Raw genomic sequence first — 21,611 nt, 5'->3', positions numbered from 1 at the left:
GTTGGTGGTTGGAACCCACTCAGTGGCTCCGTGGGAGAAGGACCTGGTAATCTGCTCCTGTAAAGCCTAGAAAACCGTATGTGGCAGTTCTGCTCTGTTACCTGGGGCTGCTACAAGTTGAAATCAACTTGACAGCATCTAACAACAACAATGATCTTTACGGAAGCAGATCGCCAGGCCTTCCTTCTACAGTGCTGGATGGATTTGAGCCGCATACCTTTAGGTTAACAGGCTAGTGCAAACCATTTGCACCCCAGGGATCTTACGCGGTAGACAAATATCCACAAAATATTCTAATCAAAATAATGTCAACGTGTTAATTTGCACCCATTACATTTGTAAAATTTTAAAAAAGACTAATGTTGGCAAGATTGTAATGAAACTGGTATACTCAGAAATATCAAAAACTATAGAAATGCTTATGTCCAATGGCTCAATAATGCCACTCCTGAGAATTTATCCTGAAGAAATAAATTTTAATTAGAAAAAAATCCACTTATTTTAAGATATTCATTTTACTGCTCTCCATAAAAGCAACAAATTGGCAATGACTAAGATACCTTAGAATACAGTAATATTAAAGACAGTTACGGCACGGTAGCATAGTGGAATATTATGCAAAGAAGAAAACAATAAATAACCACAAAAAGTCACAACTTAGAAAAATTGGCGAAGTAGTAACTTAAGATTGTATGCCAACCAGCTGCAGCTCCTGTATCTCACAAGAGAAGTATGAATAATAGAAGGGAATGTTCAGAAGTGAACTAGAAATCACCCAGTGTTTAGGTGGTGGGATTAGGAGAATATATTTTGTTAAAAATTCCTTTATTGTTTTTATAATAAATTTTACATTGAAAAATGAAGCAATTACAACAGAAAAAACAAAAGCAAAGATTTTAAAAAGTCTGTGCTCTAAAATGTAATTTATGAACTCTTCTTTATGAGTTTTTTTTTTTTTTTAGTTCTCATTTTCCTGTTCTCTTTACGACAAAAAAAAATCATATGGGTCATTTGGTTTGTTCTTCTGTTAATGAAAAAGAATTTTCTAGGGACCTGAAAAGTCTTGTTTCAGATGCTCTCAGGACTAAGGCCAGCTCATTTTTGCACTACTACACAGTTTCACAGGTCTCAAGGTTAAGGAATTAATCAAGTATGCAATGAAGTGAATAAATAATAGCATTTAGAATTCTGGAACCGCTTTCACTCTGGTTGCCTAGAAATGGGTGGACACAGGTTCAAGATGAATCTAGTCATCCTCCTTTTAAGAGTGAACTCCCCAGGCCTGTATACTCATTTTTGAGCCATATCTCATGAAAAACATGCTAATTTGCTTCAGGCCGACTCTACCGCAGCCACCACACACAATACGGCACAGGTAAAACTTGGAGAATCTGCACAAGATGTGTGCATCGCATCAATATCAAATCCTGGTTGTGACATTGCCTTCGGTTTTGCAAGATGTTGCCATTGGAGCAAACTGGGTAAAGAGTACAGGCTGTCTCTGCATCCTTTTCACAGCTGCGTGTGACTCGACCAAGCCAAACCAGTTGCCACCCAGTTGACTCCGACCCACGGTCACTCCATGTGTGTCAGAGTCAAACTGTGCTCTGTAGGGTTTTCAGTGGCTGATTTTTTGGAAGTAGATCACCAGGACTTCTTTCTGAGACACCTCTGGGTGGACTTGAACCTCCAGAGTTTTGGTTAGCAGCTGAGCGCTTAACCATTTGTACCACCCAGGGATTTCATGTGAATCTATACATATCTCAAAATTTGGAAAATTTACGTTAAAAAAAGTGAGTTTCCCAACTCTGCTTTAACCATTCCACAGACTCTCCACACATTGGCATGGGGTGATTGCTGTAGGAAGTTACAGATTCATTGACTGAAAGCGAGCATACCTCAACTGCCAACTGCACGTGAATTGTGTGTGATTCCCTCACTACCCATCTACGTAGCGCCATCACTGTGGCACTTGTAGCATTTCTTCATCAATTACAATGATCTAAACCAACTCCACGCATAATTCTGCTGCAGAATAATGGCCTCAATGTCAGAGGCAAACCATCTCAGAGACAAAGGAAACAGGAAAAATACTGGAACATCTCTATGTGTCTCTGTTCCATTTTCAGTTTGACACAGGTTCATTGAGCACTTGTTGTACATCAGGCTCTGGGCGAGGGTCAGAGGGTAGAGGAACATGGGTGACGATTGCCCTTCAGGAGCTTGCTCTCCAGTGAAAGAGGTAATGCAACCCCATTACTGTCATCAATGGGGTAAGTGTTGTAGTGATGGTATGGAAATTAGTGCTGTATAGAAAACAGGAATTTTTCCCAGAAAAAAATATCAGTCCTGCCTGAGGGGAGGGCCTGGGATGGCGGAGCAGGTCATTCCTCTGGAAGAAGTGGAGTAAGCATTAAAGGCTAAGTACGCCCGGCATGGGGAGGAGGCAAGACGAGATGCAGCACATAGACAAGGGGCGTGTCTTAGGCTGCGTTCTCTAGAGAAGCCAAACTAGCAAAGCATATAAATATATATAGAGAGAGATCTGTATCAAGGAAATGGCTCACACAGTTGTAGAGACTGGAAAGTCCCAAGTCCATGGGTCAGGATAGAAGCTTTTCCTGATACATGTAGCTGCAGGGTCTGGCAAACCCAAGATAGGCAGCTCAGACAGCAGGGATCCTGCTCACAGGCTGCAAAGATTGATGAATCCCAAGATCGGCAGGCAAGACCGAAGGTAAGCTGCTAGCTCAAGTCAGAGGAACAGGAACCAGCTCCAGGATCCAGCGTGAGCAAAAGCCCTTGAGCCTTGCTAGAATATCCACTGATATTCGATGCAGGCCACACACTCAAGGAAACTGCCTTTCAACTGATTGGCTACTCACAGCAGACCTCATCATGGAGGTGATCACACTATATCAAATCTCACTATGGAAGTGATCACAGCATCATACGACTGTCAAACCACTGAGAATCATGGCCCAGCCAAGTTTGACACATGACCTTAACCATCACGGGGCTCACGGAGCTGGAGGGGGAGGGGGATGGGTTGAGGACAGACTGTGAACTAAGAAGCTTGCGTTTTCAGCAGGTATTTGTTATAATAAGAGCCCTGTTTCAGAAAGATTAGTCCGGTTTATAGGGTGGAGGAAAGATTGTATGGGAGAGACAAGTATTAATAAGACCACTTTACAGATCATTGCTGATTCCAGGTAATGGGTCATCCAATGAGATGGGGGATATTGAAGGAATATTGGTGGTCAGTTTGGTTTTACAAATTTTTATTTTGAGATATGTCTAGATATGAGGTACCACAGAGAAACATGGCTCTTTTCACTAAGGTGGGGTCATCTTGAACACCATTGCACCAATGCAGTTACTGAGGTCTCAAAGCAGTGTTCTGATGTAGCTTTGTCTACAAGAGATTCTGTGGAATGGACCCTAAAGACAGATGTGTTATTGAATTGTAAAGCCTAAAATTTCATGTGCTGCCTAGACATCTTTCAGCCTTACACGTCCCCAGAGGCTCACCCATGTGTTCCCCTGTTTTCACCAGATATGCCCCCCCATGCGGGGGGAAAGGTTTCCCCACGTGGCTAGATCCCCTATCTGCAGGACCAGGTGCACCTCACCTGGTCCTCAACCTGACAGGTGTCATCTCCCTGCCAGTCTGTAAATTATTCAAACAAGTCAACTTCATTCTACTGCAGGAACCAGGGGTCACACACCCCCTGCCCCCGTTACCACAAGCCTGTCTCCCACAGCCTCTGTGGTATTCTCTATTCCTGAGTGCACTTGTGTGGCCCTAAGTCTCCTGCTGTGTCCTTTTCTGGGGCTGAGAGTATTTTTGATTTATAAACTTCGGTTTGATTTCATCTGTCCAGTGTCAGGTGTCCTGTGTTCTGCCGTCTCATGCTATTTAGGGCAGGGAATCCCTCTTTCACCAGTGGGGTGACTAGGAGGTGATGAGACTGTTACGAAGTGCTAACGTACAGGGAGTGCTAGAAGTAGAAGCGTTTAAAGGGAGGTGTCAATGCACACATTTCCTGGCCTGGGATGAATATGAGGAGAGGTGTGTGAGGGATGCCGTGTCTCCTACATGGTTCTTTATTTACTCCTTCTCTGCTAACTGACAAGCCCTACCAAGTTTTGCCATCTGTGATTAGAAACTGCTGAAGATCACAGTTGAAACTTTCTATCTCCGAGTGAGTTCCTAAATCCAGGCCTGACTGTTCTCACTGAGAAACAAAGTAGGCTACTATTTGCCTAGCCAGCACCCTTTCCTCCTTTTTACTTCCGGGGTAATTCCCAATTGGGCTAGGAGCAATCCCTATTTTATAAAAAATAATATTTTATTGTATTTTTTTTTTTTTTAATGCAGCCATATTGATTTATTAATTGTGACCAACGTGCCAGGCTAATGTAAGAGGCTAATAATAGGGAAACTAGGTATGCGGTGTATGGGAAAGTCTCTGTCCTATCTTTGCAATTTTTCTGTAAGTCTAAAACTATTCTAAAACAATAAGTTATTATTTAAAAAAAGGTAGTTTAACACACTTTTCAATATTCCAATATTTTCTTTTAAGCTGTAAATCAATGATTGTTGCTGTTATTATTTGCTGTCGAGTCGATTCTGAAGGCCTGGCAATCTCCTTCTGGAAAATCAGGCACTGAAAACTCTGTGAAGCACAGTTTCTCTCTGACGCGCGTGGGGTTGCCATGGGTCAGAATCGACTCAATGGCAACTGGAAAAAACATGGGTTCTGTCTCTGTAATTACATTTTTTTTTTTTTTTTTATAATAACTTTTATTAAGCTTCAAGTGAACGTTTACAAATCCAATCAGTCTGTCACATATAAGTTTACATACATCTCACTCCCTACTCCCACTTACTCTCCCCGTCTTCAGTCAGCCCTTTCAGTCTCTCCTTTCTTGACAATTTTGCCGGCTTCCCTCTCTCTCTATCCTCCCATCCCCCCTCCAGACAAGAGTTGCCAACACAATCTCAAGTGTACACCTGATATAATTAGCTCACTCTTCATCAGCGTCTCTCTCCCACCCGCTGACCAGTCCCTTTCATGTCTGATGAGTTGTCTTCAGGGATGGTTCCTGTCCTGTGTCAACAGAAGGTCTGGAGAGCATGGCCGCCGGGATTCCTCCAGTCTCAGTCAGACCATTAAGTTTGGTCTTCTTATGAGAATTTGGGGTCTGCATCCCACTGCTCTCCTGCTCCCTCAGGGGTCCTCTGCTGAGCTCCCTGTCAGGGCAGTCATCGATTGTGGCCGGGCACCAACTAGTTCTTCTGGTCTCAGGATGATGTACGTCTCTTGTTCATGTGGCCCTTTCTGTCTCTTGGGCTCTTAGTTGTCATGTGGGCTTGGTGTTCTTCATTTTCCTTTGCTCCAGGTGGGTTGAGACCAATTGCTGCATCTTAGATGGCTGCTTGTTAGCATTTAAGACCCCAGACGCCACATTTCAAAGTGGGATGCAGAATGATTTCATAATAGAATTATTTTGCCAATTGACTTAGAAGTCCCCGCAAACCATGTTCCCCAGACCCCCGCGCTTGCTCCGCTGAGCTTTGAAGCATTCATTTTATCCCGGAAACTTCTTTGCTTTTGGTCCAGTCCAATTGAGCTGACCTTCCATGTATTGAGTGTTGTCTTTCCCTTCACCTAAAGCAGTTCTTATCTACTGATTAATCAATAAAAAAACCCTCTCCCACCCTCCCTCCCTCCCCCCCTCGTAACCACAAAAGTATGTGTTCTTCTCAGGTTTACTATTTCTCAAGATCTTATAATAGTGGTCTTATACAGTATTTGTCCTTTTGCCTCTGACTCATTTTGCTCAGCATAATGCCTTCCAGGTTCCTCCATGTTATGAAATGTTTCAGAGATTCGTCACTGTTCTTTATCGATGCGTAGTATTCCATTGTGTGAATATACCACAATTTATTTACCCATTCATCCGTTGATGGACACCTTGGTTGCTTCCAACTTTTTGCTATTGTAAACAGAGCTGCAATAAACATGGGTGTGCATATATCTGTTTGTATGAAGGCTCTTGTATCTCTAGGGTATATTCCGAGGAGTGGGATTTCTGGGTTGTATGGTAGTTCTATTTCTAACTGTTTAAGATAACGCCAGATAGATTTCCAAAGTGGTTGTACCATTTTACAATCCCACCAGCAGTGTATGAGAGTTCCAATCTCTCCGCAGCCTCTCCAACATTTATTATTTTGTGTTTTTTGGATTAATGCCAGCCTTGCTGGTGTGAGATGGAATCTCATCGTAGTTTTAATTTGCATTTCTCTAATGGCTAATGATCGAGAGCATTTTCTCATGTATCTGTTGGCTGCCTGAATATCTTCTTTAGAGAAATGTGTGTTCATATCCTTTGCCCACTTCTTGATTGGGTTGTTTGTCTTTTTGTGGTTGAGTTTTGACAGAATCATGTAGATTTTAGAGATCAGGCGCTGGTCGGAGATGTCATAGCTGAAAATTCTTTCCCAATCTGTAGGTGGTCTTTTTACTCTTTTGGTGAAGTCTTTAGATGAGCATAGGTGTTTGATTTTTAGGAGCTCCCAGTTATCGGGTTTCTCTTCATCATTTTTGGTAATGTTTTGTATTCTGTTTATACCTTGTATTAGGGCTCCTAGGGTTGTCCCAATTTTTTCTTCCATGATCTTTATCGTTTTAGTCTTTATGTTTAGGTCTTTGATCCACTTGGAGTTAGTTTTTGTGCATGGTGTGAGGTATGGGTCCTGTTTCATTTTTTTGCAAATGGATATCCAGTTATGCCAGCACCATTTGTTAAAAAGGCTGTCTTTTCCCCAGTTAATTGACACTGGTCCTTTGTCAAATATCAGCTGCTCATACGTGGATGGATCTATGTCTGGGTTCTCAATTCTGTTCCATTGGTCTATGTGTCTGTTGTTGTACCAATACCAGGCTGTTTTGACTACTGTGGCTGTATAGTAGGTTCTGAAGTCAGGTAAGGTGAGGCCTCCCACTTTCTTCTTCTTTTTCAGTAGTGCTTTGCTTATCCGGGGCTTCTTTCCCTTCCATATGAAATTGGTGATTTGTTTCTCTATCCCCTTAAAATATGACATTGGAATTTGGATCGGAAGTGCGTTAAATGTATAGATGGCTTTTGGTAGAATAGACATTTTTACTATGTTAAGTCTTCCTATCCATGAGCAAGGTATGTTTTTCCACTTAAGTATGTCCTTTTGAATTTCTTGTAGTAGAGCTTTGTAGTTTTCTTTGTATAGGTCTTTTACATCCTTGGTAAGATTTATTCCTAAGTATCTTATCTTCTTGGGGGCTACCGTGAATGGTATTGATTTGGTTATTTCCTCTTCGGTGTTCTTTTTGTTGATGTAGAGGAATCCAAGTGATTTTTGTATGTTTATTTTATAACCTGAGACTCTGCCAAACTCTTCTATTAGTTTCAGTAGTTTTCTGGAGGATTCCTTAGGGTTTTCTGTGTATATAATCATGTCATCTGCAAATAGTGATAACTTTACTTCTTCCTTGCCAATCCGGATACCTTTTATTTCTTTGTCTAGCCTGATTGCCCTGGCTAAGACTTCCAACACGATGTTGAATAAGAGCGGTGATAAAGGGCATCCTTGTCTGGTTCCCGTTCTCAAGGGAAATGCTTTCAGGTTCTCTCCATTTAGAGTGATATTGGCTGTTGGCTTTGCATAGATGCCCTTTATTATGTTGAGGAATTTTCCTTCAATTCCTATTTTGGTAAGAGTTTTTATCATGAATGGGTGTTGGACTTTGTCAAATGCCTTTTCTGCATCAATTGATAAGATCATGTGGTTTTTGTCTTTTGTTTTATTTATGTGATGGATTACATTAATGGTTTTTCTGATATTAAACCAGCCTTGCATACCTGGTATAAATCCCACTTGATCAGGGAGAATTATTTTTTTGATGTGTTGTTGGATTCTATTGGCTAGAATTTTGTTGAGGATTTTTGCATCAATGTTCATGAGGGATATAGGTCTATAATTTTCTTTTTTTGTAATGTCTTTACCTGGTTTTGGTATCAGGGAGATGGTGGCTTCATAGAATGAGTTGGGTAGTATTCCGTCATTTTCTATGCTTTGGAATACCTTTAGTAGTAGTGGTGTTAACTCTTCTCTGAAAATTTGGTAGAACTCTGCAGTGAAGCCGTCCGGGCCAGGACTTTTTTTTGTTGGGAGTTTTTTGATTACCGTTTCAATCTCTTTTTTTGTTATGGGTCTATTTAGTTGTTCTGCTTCTGAATGTGTTAGTTTAGGTAGGTAGTGTTTTTCAAGGAATTCATCCATTTCTTCTAGGTTTTCAAATTTGTTAGAGTACAATTTTTCATAATAATCTGAAATGATTCTTTTAATTTCATTTGGTTCTGTTGTGATGTGGTCCTTCTCATTTCTTATTCGGGTTATTTGTTTCCTTTCCTGTATTTCTTTAGTCAGTCTAGCCAATGGTTTATCAATTTTGTTAATTTTTTCAAAGAACCAGCTTTTGGCTTTGTTAATTCTTTCAATTGTTTTTCTGTTCTCTAATTCATTTAGTTCAGCTCTAATTTTTATTATTTGTTTTCTTCTGGTGCCTGATGGATTCTTTTGTTGCTCACTTTCTATTTGTTCAAGTTGTAGGGACAGTTCTCTGATTTTGGCTCTTTCTTCTTTTTGTATGTGTGCATTTATTGATATAAATTGGCCTCTGAGCACTGCTTTTGCTGTGTCCCAGAGGTTTTGATAGGAAGTATTTTCATTCTCGTTGCTTTCTATGAATTTCCTTATTCCCTCCTTGATGTCTTCTATAACCCAGTCTTTTTTCAGGAGGGTATTGTTCATTTTCCAAGTATTTGATTTCTTTTCCCTCGTTCTTCTGTTATTGATCTCTAGTTTTATTGCCTTGTGGTCTGAGAAGATGCTTTGTAATATTTCGATGTTTTGGACTCTGCAAAGGTTTGTTTTATGACCTAATATGTGGTCTATTCTAGAGAATGTTCCATGTGCGCTAGAAAAAAAAGTATATTTTGCAGCAGTTGGGTGGAGAGTTCTGTATAAGTCAATGAGGTCAAGTTGGTTGATTGTTGTAATTAGATCTTCCGTGTCTCTGTTGAGCTTCTTACTGGATGTCCTGTCCTTCTCCGAAAGGGGTGTGTTGAAGTCTCCTACTATAATTGTGGAGGTATCTATCTCGCTTTTCAGTTCTGTTAAAATTTGATTTATATATCTTGCAGCCCTGTCATTGGGTGCGTAAATATTTAATATGGTTATGTCTTCCTGATCAATTGTCCCTTTTATCATTATATAGTGTCCTTCTTTATCCTTTGTGGTGGATTTAAGTCTAAAGTCTATTTTGTCAGAAATTAATATTGCTACTCCTCTTCTTTTATTGTATTTTTGGTGAAGGTTTACACAGCAGTTTAGGTTCCTATTCAATAATTTCTACACAAGTTGTTCAGTGACACTGCTTACTTCCTTCACAAAGTGTGAACATTTTCATCATTTTATTTCTGGTTGTTCCATTTTCATTAATCTGGTTTCCCTGCCCAATTACGTTCTCAATTTAATTTTAAGGTAATTGTTGACCATTTGGTCTCTTACAGGTGATTTTTTTTTTTTTTTTTAATAATAGGGGGCAATCCCTCTTGCTACTGAAGGAACTGATGATTAAATTTAAGCCAAAGAGATATAAGCAAATATTTTGCAGAGACTTTTAGAAAAGTTCCCCAAGCATCTTTTTGGAAAGTTCCCAGAAAGCAATTGCTTATCTACCTCACTGGATAGCTTCTGACAGCCTTTTCATGACCTCTGAAGGAACCAGTCTTAAGATGAAGCCAAATGAAATCAACCCTGTGGATGTCAGAGCAGAAAGATGGGAAGAACCTGGGCTCTTGTTGACATAACTGAGCTGCTGAATCGACCCACCTTGAACCCGGCCTTGCAGTGGGAGTTGGAGTTCTTGTGACAAAAAATTTACTCATGCCTAAGTCATTTTGGGTTGCATTGCCTGTTTACTTGCCGACAAAAGCTTTCTAACTTACTCAAGAGATTTTTCAACTGCCTTTTCCCAAATTCTGTCCTTGAAGGTCCTCATTATCTATGACTCAAAAAAAAAAATGACTCAAAGATAGAGGTATATGTTGATACTGATCTTTTTGGACTTCTGTTTCCCAACCAGGCTTTCCTTCACTGGAATTTTCAAATTTTACAATTTTGAATGAATTTAGAAATGGAATGGCCTACGTTTACCTGTGTTATTGAGGTTACAATATTTGTTCTAAAGTGCTTAGCAGTTAAAGTACTTAGTGCGGGTCTTAACTATAGCTGCCCGGCCTGCATTTCAGCTTCCACGTACCCATTTGTCTGGCACCTTAACTCATGGCCATACCAAACCAAACCTGTGGCTGTCAAGTCGATTCCAACTCGTAGTGACCCTATAGGACAGGAGTAGATCTGTCCCATAGGGTTTCCAAGGAGCGGCTGGTAGATTCAGCTGCTGACCTTTTGGTTAGCAGCCAGAGATCTTAACCACTGCACCACCAGGGCTCCCTAACTCTTGGCACAAACCTATAAATATACTGGCAGTCCTAGAGTGGACCCTCGGAAGCGCAGGGGCTTAGAGAGGGCCCTGTAAGCAGCTGGCTAGAGGGATAGCACCAAGTGAAAGGAGCTGCACTTGGTTATTTCTCCCAGTGGGATTCCCAGGGAGCTCACAAGATTCTCTCTGGGGAGAAACGGCCAGCTCAAAATACCTGCCAAGCCCAGAGGGCCCAGTAGTAGGCTGCAGCTGAAGAGGCATCTGATGCTGGGCCTGGCATGTAGGGTATGGAGAAATTAATCACACTTTCCCCTCACTGTCTGTTTCCAGCCTCAAGCAGTCCTGGCCTGGAGGCGGGGTGCCCACTAATTAGAAAAGAATTCCAAAGGGTTCTCGCACTGCCATGGGACTGTTTTAAACCAAAAAACCCAAACCCGTTGCCGTAGAGTCGATTCCAACACATAGCCATCCTATAGGACAGAGTAGAATTTCCCCATAGAGTTTCCAAGGAGCGCCTGGTAGATTCGAACTGCTACCCTTTTGGTTAGCAGCCATAGAACTTAACCACTATGCCACCACGGTTTTAGGACTCTTTTAGGTGCTTAAAGTGACTGGAGCTGCCCATGATCCTATGTACAAGCGACCAGGATAAAAGTGAACCTGTGTCTTATGTTTGAATGGGCATTGGAAAGGAACCAAGAAGTTGCCTTCTGCATGCACCTGACTAGGTCCAGCTGATAAGATGCAATAAGATGGCAACATCTGTAGTCTTGCCATAAAGCGCAGGGCTTGGCACAGACTGAGTAATAATACGCAAGGCTTGAAATGTATCAAATACAGACTCTCAGATTCTGGCAGTCTTTGACAGTCTCTGCAGGCCACATCATTACATTAGTGTTAATAAGAGGAAGTGGAAGGCGGGGCATTACATCTAAGAATCTGTGCCAGGATCTCCTGCCCAAGATTCTATTCCTTGTGGTGTACGGGTACACCCATCCAGCAGGGTGAAGCTTTGCAAATTAATGCATCAATCAATTGGTATTTATTGGGCATCCACCATGTGCCAGGCTCAGGGTCCAGGCAGCCAGATAATTCACAAAGAGGTAAGTGCCTGTCCTCCTGCTCTATAAATAACTTCCAGCCTCCATTGGGATGCTATTGGCAGTGGCCCTTCCTCAATTTAATTTTATAGTCTTTTATGTGAAGTGTCTGAAAGTTGGGCAGAGAGAGAAAAAGCAGAAAGGATCTGCGGCCTCCTTCAAAGCTCACTGTCCTCGCAGGTTCTCACTCAGTGGTACTGGGGGTGAAGAATGCGGTCTGAAAATAAACCTGCGGCCAAGCAGAGGTTTCTGCCAGGGTCAGTCCTGTCCAGGGTAGGGATACTGAAATGATTCTTTTTTTCTGTGTTTCTTGTTCTTAGTTGTCTGCCCAGGGCCCAGGATTAGGAAATCCTGAAATTGAGCGTGGGCCTTGGGGATGGTGAAGAAATGATTGTGGGTCCTACAGTCCTGGGTTGTGAGCTAACCACTAGGATCCTGGAGGCCCTCATGATTGCATCAAGAGACCCAGGGCTTGGGATGAGGGGCTGTCTTGGCAACGGGGTTTTTTTTTTTTTTGGTTTAAGAATGAAACACAAAGAAGAGCATTTAGGTTTGTGGGTCTGGGAGTACTGCGTGGTCTAGTAGGACATCTTTGTCTGAGCTCCTGAGAGAGTTGAGATGAGATCTCAGTGCCTTCTCTCACCAAGTGTTCAGCTAATCTCCATGCAGGAATTTTCTGCTGCTGTGGGTGGGAAATCTTCCCTCTGTTTCCCCAGATCTACTATCTATGTAGGGACGCAGCAATATCCATAGCATTTCAATTTATTCCTGCTGCTCATGTTTGTGAAATGGTGACCACGTGCACAGTCTTTGTTATGGACTGAATTGTGTCCTCCAAAAAGGCATGTGGGAGTTCTAACACCACCCCCAACCTGTGAATGTGACCTTGTTTGGAAGTAGGGTCTTTGAAGATGTTATCAGTTAACATCTTATGGTGGGTCCCAATCCCAGCTGAGTAGAGTTCTATAAATAAGAAAAGACACAGAGAAAAGGCAGGCATGTGCAGATGCGTCTACATATCGAGGAACTCCTAGGGCCCCAAAAGTTAAGCGAGACAGGAGATCCTCCCCTGGTGCCTTCAGAGAGAGTGTGGCTCTGTTGGTCCCCTGAGTTTAGACTGCAAGCCTCCAGAATGTGTGAGACAATAAATTTCTGTTTTTATAATACCCAGTTTGTGGTATTTTATTATGGCAGCTCTAGGAAACTGATACAGTCTTGATTTTGGGCACAAGGAGGTAACAAAAGAAACCTAAGACACAGTGGCCTGCTTGCCTGGAGGGTGCCCTGGATGCTGGGGGAAGGCTGGACACTTACTCTCTCACACCTGGACAGAGGGTGGCCGTCCTTGTGCAGCTTCAGTCGAGCTCAAGGCTGTGGCTCTTCTCCTTGGACATCAACACTGACAGTGGTGGGCTATGTTACGTGAGGCAGGTGTCGCCACGCCTTCAAGGGAACTGGATCTGCCGGAGTTGGCTTGGGTCAGGATCAAATGTACCGAGGTGTGCTTGGCAAGATGAAAAGCCCCTGGCCTTAGATTCTGAGGCAATGTCTTCACCCTGATTCCGTCTACACTGAGCACCCCAGCTACGACTCTCTCGAACTGACCTTATATTCCGGCACAGGCGGGGGACTCCGGCAACGGTCTGCCCTGTCCAAAGTGCCCCAACACTCTATCTGCCCTACCCTGACACTCAAAACTGAGTCCCACCCCAACCCGTCCTGGACTCAGTAGGCGGCTTAGGGGGGAAGTGTGGGCCAGGGAACTGCCCCTGGAGAACACAACAACCTGCTCACTAGTGGGCATAGACAACATACCGTGGAGTCCTCAGTGGTTTAGAAGGTGGGCACGGCTCAGAGTTGCCGGCATTACGAGCCTGGCCTGGGAGAGCAGCGGGTAGCGAGTGCGGCGGGCCCTGCAGCACCACGGAGAACCAGCAGGGGGCGCCCAGCCGGCAGGGGCGCCCGGCCGGCAGGGGGCGCCAGCGCCACGAGGCTCCAGTGCGCAGACTCGCAGGTGACGCCGGCGTTGGGCTGAGGCAGCCTCGAAGGGCCTAGCGGGCGCAGACGCCGAACCCAACGGCGAGGCGGGCGGGGGCGCCACCGGGGCGGTTGGGGTCCAGCCGGGCGGGGCAGGTCCAGGTGAGGAAAAGTGGCTGGGGGCCCAGGGGGCTGAGGCCGATGCTCAGGGTCCTGAGAACTCGCGTGGGCCCCTAGAGGGCGAGGCCAGGATGCGTGTGGCCTGGTCCGGCCTCCGGGGAAGGCCCGTGGCTCCCAGACGAAGAGGCCGTTGGGGTGCTGGGGCCGGAGGACTGGTTGCTTTGTGGCCCGAGACGCCGTGAGGCCTGCCTGGGCCGGGCCTGAGTGGGAGGACAGCGGTAGGCCGGCAGCGTGAGCCAGACTCTGGGGACGCCTTTGGGGAGCGCTCAGCCCTGGGCCGTGGGATGCCCGGCCGTGCTGTGACATGTGCTGTGGTGCCTGCCTGTGTGACGGGCTTGGGATAGGGAACACTGGCTCTGTGGTAAGAAAGGCTTCCAAGTCTCGGTTGGGGAGCATGGATCTGATTTGACTGCTGAGAAACCATAATCAGGTACCAAGAGGTGGTCTCCACAGGCTTGGGGCTGGAGACCCAGAACTCCATTGTGATTCAAGCACCAGTGAGGGCTGAGCAGCCTAGAAGGAAACTGAGCATTAATTAATCAATTCATTCAACTTCTTCTTTTTTTTTTTTTTGATCACCTCTTGTATACTGGGCAATGTTCTAGAAGCTGGGAATATCAATGAGCAAGATAGCCAAAATTCCTGGAACCAGTCAGGGCTGAGTCCTGGATTTTTCCCTAGTCCATTTTTTTTTTTTTAATAATTTTTATTGTGCTATAAGTGAAAGTTTACAAATCAAGTCAGTCTGTCACATATATGCTTATATACACCTTACTACATACTCCCATTTACTCTCCCCCTAATGAGTCAACCCGCTCCCTTCCAGTCTCTACTTTCGTGACCGTTTTGCCAGTTTCTAACCTTCTCTACCCTCCCATCTCCACTCCAGACAGGAGATGCCAATACAGTCTCAAGTGTCCACCTGATAAAAGTAGCTCACTCTTCATCAGCATCTCCAACCCATTGTCCAGTCCCTTCCATGTCTGATGAGTAGTCTTCAGGAATGGTTCCTGTCCTGGGCCAACAGAAGGTTTGGGGACCATGACTGCTGGGATTCTTCTAGTCTCAGTCAGACCATTAAGTCTGGTCTTTTTATGAGAATTTGGGGTCTGCATCCCACTGGTCTCCTGCTCCCTCAGGAGTTCTCTGTTGTGCTCCCTGTCAAGACAGTCATTGGTTGTGGCCGGGCACCATCTAGTTCTTCTGGTCTCAGGATGATGTAAGTCTCTAGTTCATGTGGCCCTTTCTGTCTTGGGCTCATAGTTATCATGTAACCCTGGTGTTCTTCATTCTCCTTTGATACAGGTGGGTTGAGACCAATTGATGCATCTTAGATGGCCGCTTGTTAGCATTTAAGACCCCAGATGCCACAGTTCAAAGTGGGATGCAGAATGTTCATAAAAGAGTTTATTATGCCAATTGACTTAGAAGTCCCCTTAAGCCATAGTCCCCAAACCCCTACCCTTGCTCCGCTGACCTTCAAAGCATTCAGTTTATCCCGGAAACTTCTTTGCTTTTGGTCCAGTCCAGTTGAGCTGACCTTCCCTGTATTGAGTATTGTCCCTCCCTTCACCTAAAGTAGTTCTTATCTACTAACTAATCAGTAAATAACCCTCTCCCACCCTCCTCCCTCCCCCCTCTCGTAACCAGGACAGAATGTGTTCTTCTCAGTTTATACTATTTCTCAAGAACTTATAATAGTGGTATTCTACAGTATTTGTCCTTTTGCATCTGACTAATTTCACTCAGCATAATGCCTTCCAGGTTCCTCCATGTTATGAAATGTTTCACAGGTTCGTCACTGTTCTTTATCAATGCATAGTATTCCATTGTGTGAATATACCATAATTTATTTAACCATTCATCCGTTGATGGACACTTTGGTTGCTTCCAGCTTTTTGCTATTGTAAACAGAGCTGCAATAAACATAGGTGTGCATATATCTGTTCGTGTAAAGGCTCGTATTTCTCTAGGGTATATTCCGAGGAGTGAGATTTCTGGGTTGTATGGTAGTTCTATTTCTAACTTTTTAAGAAAACGCCGGATAGATTTCCAAAGTGGTTGTACCATTTTACATCCCCACCAGCAGTGTATAAGAGTTCCAATCTCTCTGCAGCCCCTCCAACATTTATTATTTTGTGTGTTTTGGATTAATGCCAGCCTTGTTGGAGTGAGATGGAATCTCATCATAGTTTTAATTTGCATTTCTCTAATGGCTGATGATCGAGAGCATTTTCTCATGTGTCTGTTAGCTGCCTGAATATCCTCTTTAGTGAAGTGCATGTTCATATCCTTTGCCCACTTTTTGATTGGGTTGTTTGTCTTTTTGTGGTTGAGTTTTAACAGAATCATATAGATTTTAGAGATCAGGCGCTGGTCGGAGATGTCATAGCTGAGAATTTTTTCCCAATCTGTAGGTGGTCTTTTTACTCTTTTGGTGAAGTCTTTAGATGAGCATAGGTGTTTGATTTTTAGGAACTCCCAGTTATCTGGTTTCTGTTCGTCATTTTTAGTAATGTTTTGTATTCTGTTTATGCCTTGTATTAGGGCTCCTAATGTTGTCCCTATTTTTTCTTATATGGCCTTTATTGTTTTAGTCTTTATGTTTAGGTCTTTGATCCACTTGGAGTTAGTTTTTGTGCATGGTGTGAGGTATGGGTCCTGTTTCATTTTTTTTGCAAATGGATATCCAGTTATGCCAGCACCATTTGTTAAAAAGACTATCTTTTCCCCCAATTAACTGACACTGGTCCTTTGTCAAATATCAGCTGCTCATATGTGGATGGGTTTATATCTGGATTCTCAATTCTGTTCCATTGGTCTATGTGTCTGTTGTACCAATACCAGTCTGTTTTGACTACTGTGGATGTATAATATGTTCTAAAATCAGGTAGAGTGAGGCCTCCCACTTTCTTCTTCTTTTTCAGTAATGCTTTACTTATCTGGGGCTTCTTTCCCTTTCTTATGAAGTTGGTGATTTGTTTCTCCATCACCTTAAAAAATGACATTGGAATTTGGATCGGAAGTGCATTGTATGTATAGATGGCTTTTGGTAGAATAGACATTTTTGCTATGTTAAGTCTTCCTCCTATCCATGAACAAGGTATGTTTTTCCACTTATGTAGCTCCCTTTTAGTTTCTTGCACTAGTACTTTGTAGTTTTATTTGTAAAGGTCTTTTACATCTTTGGTATGATTTATTCCTAAGTATTTTATCTTCTTGGGGGCTACCGTGAATGGTATTGATTTGGTGATTTCCTCTTTGATGTTCTTTTTGTTGATGTAGAGGAATCCAAGTGATTTTTGTATGTTTATCTTGTAACCTGAGACTCTGCCGAACTCTTCTATTAGTTTCAGTAGTTTTCTGGAGGATTCCTTAGGGTTTTCTATGTATAAGATCATGTCATCTGCAAATAGAGATAATTTTACTTCTTTCTTGCCAATCCGGATGCCCTTTATTTCTTTGTCTAGCCTAATTGCTCTGGCTAGGTCCTCTAGCACAATGTTGAATAAGAGCGGTGATAAAGGGCATCCTTGTCTGGTTCCCGTTCTCAAGAGAAATGCTTTCAGGCTCTCTCCATTTAGACTGATGTTGGCTGTTGGCTTTGTATAGATGCCCTTTATTATGTTGAGGAATTTTCCTTCAATTCCTATTTTGGTGGGAGTTTTTATCATGAATGGGTGTTGGACTCTGTCAAATGCCTTTTCTGCATCAATTGATAAGATCATGTGGTTTTTGTCTTTTGTTTTATTTATATGGTGGATTACATTAATAGTTTTTCTAATATTAAACCAACCTTGCATACCTGGTATAAATCCCACTTGGTCATGGTCGATTATTTTTTTGATATGTTTTCGAATTCTATTGGCTAGAATTTTGTTGAGGATTTTTGCATCTATGTTCATGAGGGATATAGGTCTGTAATTTTCTTTTTTTGTGGTGTCTTTACCTGGTTTTGGTATCAAGGATATGGTGGCTTCATAGAATGAGTTAGTTAGTATTCCATCATTTCCTAGGCTTTGAAATACCTTTAGTAGTAGTGGTGTTAACTCCTCTCTGAAAGTTTGGTAGAACTCTGCAGTGAAGCCGTCCGGGCCAGGGCTTTTTTTTGTTGGGAGTTTTTGGATTACCTTTTCAATCTCTTTTTTTGTTATGGGTCTATTTAGTTGTTCTACTTCTGATTGTGTTAGTTTAGGAAGGTAGTGTGTTTCTAGCAATTCATCCATTTCTTCTAGGTTTGCAAATTTGTTTGAGTACAATTTTTCATAATAATCTGATATGATTCTTTTAATTGCAGTTGGGTCTGTTGTGATATGGCCCATCTCATCTCTTATTTGGGTTATTTGTTTCCTTTCCTGTATTTCTTTAGTCAGTCTGGCCAATGGTTTATCAACTTTGTTAATTTTTTCAAAGAACCAGCTTTTGGCTTTGTTAATTCTTTCAATTGTTTTTCTGTTCTCTATTTCATTTAGTTCAGCTCTAGTTTTTATTGTTTGTTTTCTTCTGGTGCTTGATGGATTCTTTTGTTGCTCGCTTTCTATTTGTTCAAGTTGTAGGGACAGTTCCCTGATTTTGGCTCTTTCTTCTTTTTGTATGTGTACATTTATCGATATAAAATGACCTCTAAGCACTGCTTTTGCTGTGTCCCAGAGGTTTTGATAGGAAGTATTTTCATTCTCGTTGCATTCTATGAATTTCTTTATTCCATCCTTAATGTCTTCTATAACCCAGTCTTTTTTTCAGCAAGGTATTGTTCAGTTCCCAAGTATTTGATTTCTTTTCCCTGATTTTTGTGTTATTGATTTCCACTTACATGGCCTTGTGGTCTGAGAAGATGCTTTGTAATATTTTGATGTTTTGGATTCTGCAAAGGTTTGTTTTATGACCTAATATGTGATGTATTCTAGAGAATGTTCCATGTGCACTAGAAAAAAAAGTATACTTTGCAGCTGTTGGATGGAGTGTTCTATATAGGTCTATGAGGTCAAGTTGGTTGATTGTAGCAATTAGGTCTCCCGTGTCTCTATTGAGCTTCTTACTGGAAATCCTATCCTCTGAAAGTGGTGTGTTGAAGTCTCCTACTATAATTGTGGAGGTGTCTATCTCACTTTTCAGTTCTGTTAAAGTTTGTTTTATGTATCTTGCAGCCCTGTCATTAGGTGCATAAATATTTACTATGTTTATATCTTCCTGATCAGTTGTCCCTTTAATCATTATGCAATGTCCTTCTTTATCCTTTCTGGTGGATTTAACTTTGAAGTCTATTTTGTCGGAAGTTAATATTGCTACTCCTGCTCTCTTTTGATTGTTGTTTGCTTGATATATTTTTTTCCATCCTTTGAGTTTTAGTTTGTTTGTGTCTCTAAGTCTAAGGTGTGTCTCTTGTAGGCAGCATATAGACGGATCGAGTTTCTTTATCCAGTCTGAGACTCTCTGTCTCTTTTTTGGTGCATTTAGTCCATTTACATTCAGTGTAATTATAGATAAGTATGTGTTTAGTACTGTCATTTTGATGGCTTTTTGTGCGTGTTGTTGACAATTTCATTTTTCCACTGACTTTTTTGTGCTGAGACGTTTTTCTTTGTAAATTGTGTGTTCCTCATTTTCATAGTAGTTGAATTTATGTTTGCTGAGCCGTTATATTTTTCTTGGTTTTTATTTTGAGTTACGGAATTGTTAGACCTCTTTTTGGTTACCTTAATATTTACCCCTATTTTTCTAAGTAAAAACCTAACTTGTATCGTCCTATATCGCCTTGTTTTCCTCTCCATATGGCAGTTCTATGCCTCCTGTATTTAGTCCCTCTTTTTGATTATTGTGATCTTTTACATATTGACTTCAATGATTCCCTGTTTTGAGCATTTTTTTCTTTTTACAATTAATCTTAATTTGTTTTTGTGATTTCCATATTTGGGTTGATATCAGGATGTTCTCTTCTGTGACCTTGTGTTGTGTTGTTATCTGATGTTATTGATTTTCCGACCAAACAATTTCCTTTAGTATTTCTTGTAGCTTTGGTTTGTTTTTTGCAAATTCTCTAAGCTTCTGTTTATCTGTAAATGTTTTAATTTCGCCTTCATATTTGAGAGAGTTTTGCTGGATATATGATCCTTGGCTGGTAGTTTTTCTCCTTCAGTGCTCTATATATGTCATCCCATTGCCTTCTTGCCTGCATGGTTTCTGCTGAGTAGTCTGAACTTATTCTTATTGATTCTCCCTTGCAGGAGACCTTTCTTTTATCCCTGGCTGCTTTTAAAATTTTCTCTTTATCTTTGGTTTTGGTAAGTTTGATGATAATATGTCTTGGTGATTTTCTTTTTGGATCAATCTTGTATGGGGTTCGATGAGCATCTTGGATGGATATCCTTTCATCTTTCATGATGTCAGGGAAGTTTTCTGCCAACAAATCTTCAACTATTCTCTCTGTATTTTCTGTTATCCCTCCTTGTTTTGGAACTCCAATCACACGGAAGTTACTCTTCTTGATAGAGTCCCACATGATTCTTAGGGTTTCTTCATTTTTTTTAATTCTTTTATCTGATTTTTCTTCAACTATATTGGTGCCAACTGCTTTATCCTCCACCCCCCCCCCACTCTGCATTCCAATTCCTCGATTCTGCTCCTCTGACTTCCTATTGAGTTGTCTAATTCTGTAATTTTACTGTTAATCTTTTGGATTTCTGAATGCTGTCTCTCTATGGATTCTTGCATCTTATTAATTTTTCCGCTATGTTCTTGAATAATCTTTTTGATTTCTTCAACTGCTTTATCAGTGTGTTCCTTGGCTTTTTCTGTAGATTGCCTTATTTCATTTCTGAGGTCATCCTTGATGTCTTGAAGCACTCTGTAAATTAGTTTTTTATATTCTGCATCTGGCAATTCCAGGATTGTATCTTCATTTGGGAAAGATTTTGATTCTTTAATTTGAGGAGTTGTAGAAGCAATCATGGTCTGCTTCTTTATGTGGTTTGATATCGACTGCTGTCTCCAAGCCATCTATAAGATATTATAATGATTTATTTTATGTTTGCTCACTGAGTCTTACCTTGTTTTGTTTTCTTTCAATATACATAGCTGGGCTACTAGATTGCGCTGTCTTGGTTGTTGTAGCCTTTGAATCACTTATGTCCTCTTACCAGCTGGTTTGGGCTGTTACCAGAAATATAAACCTAAGAGTCCATTCACTATTCTTGAGTAGAATCTGATTTTGGGTCACCAAGTGTGTGGGGCAGACTGTCACCTATTCCCTGAGAGGAGTAGTTGTGATAGTTGTGTGCACCAGATTCTAGTAGCAGCAGCGGGTCACGTTCCGGGGGGGCAGGATGCTGACAGGCTTCCCCCAAGTGCCAGTGAGGTAGGTGTGTCTCTGCTCCTAAAGCACTTTGGTGGGTGGGCTCTGCAGCTGTACCTTAGGCCCCCAATGCAAGTACCTCTACAGATTGGTCGGTGTCACCCTCTTTAGACCCCTATGGCAGGAGGCTAGGTGGTTTGCGTGGAGCTTCAGCCCTCAGTTCCCTGTTGTGGGTCAGTGAGGGCTCTGTTGAATAGGTAGAGATATCAGACCTGGGAAACTTGTCTTTCCAGTAATCTGCTAAAACGATTACAGTCAGATCTGTATCAGAATTGCCTTTGCATTATAATAGCCACCTTGTTCCCTGTAGGGATGAAAGCCCAAGACTGTGGATCTCATATGCTTGGCTGGAGCTGGTTCTGTATTTTTAGTCCAATTTCGGGAAGTCAGGGAAGGATTCTTGGTCCCTGGGTTTTTTGTAGCTGCTTCTCTCAGGCCAGAAGAATGGGT

At 42.0% G+C, this 21,611-nt stretch overlaps 1 protein-coding gene across 1 annotated transcript in view; it reads left to right on the top strand.

Moving 5' to 3' along the window:
* FRMPD2 (FERM and PDZ domain containing 2) overlaps nt 1-21,611 on the top strand; it is a 229,655-nt gene that overhangs the window by 159,476 nt on the left and 48,568 nt on the right. The window lies entirely within an intron of this gene.

The sequence above is a fragment of the Elephas maximus genome, chromosome 16 (assembly GCF_024166365.1).
Source record: "Elephas maximus indicus isolate mEleMax1 chromosome 16, mEleMax1 primary haplotype, whole genome shotgun sequence".
Classification (NCBI taxonomy): domain Eukaryota; kingdom Metazoa; phylum Chordata; class Mammalia; order Proboscidea; family Elephantidae; genus Elephas; species Elephas maximus.
This window is presented reverse-complemented; position numbering and strand designations above follow the sequence as displayed.